At 62.3% G+C, this 1669-nt stretch overlaps 1 long non-coding RNA gene across 4 annotated transcripts in view; it reads left to right on the top strand.

Annotated features, from left to right (window-relative positions):
- The first annotated feature begins 577 nt into the window (after window positions 1-577).
- Window positions 578-1669, top strand: part of LOC105854216 — a 9635-nt gene continuing 8543 nt past the window's right edge. For 3 of the 4 annotated variants that reach the window (XR_001145915.1, XR_001145918.1, XR_001145917.1), the window contains exon 1: window positions 579-716. This is a non-coding gene — a long non-coding RNA (uncharacterized LOC105854216). Of the gene's footprint in view, window positions 717-1669 lie in introns of all 4 variants that reach the window. The other variant, XR_001145914.1, reaches the window with a different exon arrangement.

Here is a 1669-nt window from a genome sequence, read left to right on the forward strand (position 1 = left end):
GGTCAAGTGATGTAATAGCAGGTACATGGGCAGGAAGACGCGGTCTCCCCCAAACCCCCATACTCATCCGGCAGGGTGAGTGGCAGGGTGAGTGAAAGGCAGACACGGGTGGCCCGGCTTAAGCACCTGCTACTCCAGGACGGGTCATTTCTGTCTTCTTGCGGGGAGTGGGGGGAGTCTGACTGGCTCCTGTCTCTGCTCCCGGGGTCCTGGGTTGCGCTCTGCTCGCGCTCGCCTCTCCAGCGCTGGGCTACCGGCTGCAGAGTCCAGCGCCGCAAGCGTTGCCATGGCAGCGCCGCCGGCTGGGATGCAGGAGGCTCTGCGCGCTGCCCCGCTCGCCTCTTTGTGCCGCGGGGGCGGGTAGAGCTTTGCTGCCTCGGGGCTGCACCCGCCTCCACGACCCCACTCCTGGGAGGCGGTAGGGGGCAGGGCGTAGGGTTGCCGGGGCGAGAGGTGGCGAGAGGAGGGCCGAGGATGGGGCTGGGGGGTGGGGCGTCTCCGCCAGCCAGCCGCTCCCGCATTAAAATTTCATGGGCGCTGCAGCAGCTACAAAGACGACGCCGGCAGCGCTCGGGGGACCGGAGGGAGGGAGGCTGCGGACGAGTGCGGGGAGGAGTTTGTGATGGGAGGCGCTTGCAGGGGCTCCCCCAGTTTTGCACTGTGAGCCCGGGCACAAAGAACCCTCTGCACTCCCACCGCAGGACCGCGGACGCCAGGTAAGAGCAGCCTCCTCGGAACAGCCGAAGCATCCTTGTCCCCGCGCCGGGAGCAGTCTCATTCCCCGAGGGTGGAGTCGAGGGTACATCCTCGTGTCCCAGACGGGGTAGAGGGGATGGCAACTGCCGCCCCAAGGACCCGGCATTGGTTGGCTGAAGAGCAGCTGTCAAAGGCCGCCTGGACTGGGGCCTGGGTGGGGCGTGAGGAAGGGAGAAGGCAGGCTGTGTTGGGAGTCCAGGGCGCACGCAGGGGGTCTTGCCTTAGTGATCCGAGGGGGAACAAAGACCCTCCCCTCCCCCCACGCCAGACAGACCTGGGACCCAGACCTTCTCCACCCACCAGGTTGGCACATAACTGGCTAAGCTCTGGACGGAGCCCAAACGGCCTCTGAACTGGGGGAACAGGGGAGGAGGGTGGGTCCTTGGGTCTGTCTTCCCGAGCCCATTCCTCCATTTGTCCACATGCAAATTCCAGCCGTCCAGCCACCTGGTGGCCCCAAAGGGTTGGAGAAGGCTGGAAACCACCTTTCTTGACTGAGAATGACATTAGTAATGATGGTAACAACACATCTGGCCTGGGAGCTCACCCTGAGCCAGGCGCTCTGTGTGCATATACCCCAGCAGTCCCAAGAGGTGGTAAGAACCCCATTTTACAGATGGGGAAATAGAGATCCAGGGGGTTGACTACATGTGCAAGGTCACACAGTCAGTGATTTTGAATCTAGATCTGTGGGACTCTAAAACCTATGCACCATGCCCAGAGGGGTCTAGGAAGAGCCTAGAAGCTACCCCCTTCCCATCTTTCCAGTTCACACTTGAGCGTTTGCCAATTGGTTGGGGAGGGGGCAGCCGTTTCCTCTTTCTTAGGGGAGGGACCTAAACTAGAGAAATTGCTTGTCTGATGGAGAGGATTCCCCACTCTCCTCCCAGTGGCCCCCCAAAGTGCCCCCCCC

The sequence above is a fragment of the Condylura cristata genome, unplaced genomic scaffold (genome assembly GCF_000260355.1).
Source record: "Condylura cristata isolate star-nosed mole 26May11 unplaced genomic scaffold, ConCri1.0 scaffold00029, whole genome shotgun sequence".
Taxonomy (NCBI): Eukaryota; Metazoa; Chordata; class Mammalia; order Eulipotyphla; family Talpidae; genus Condylura; species Condylura cristata.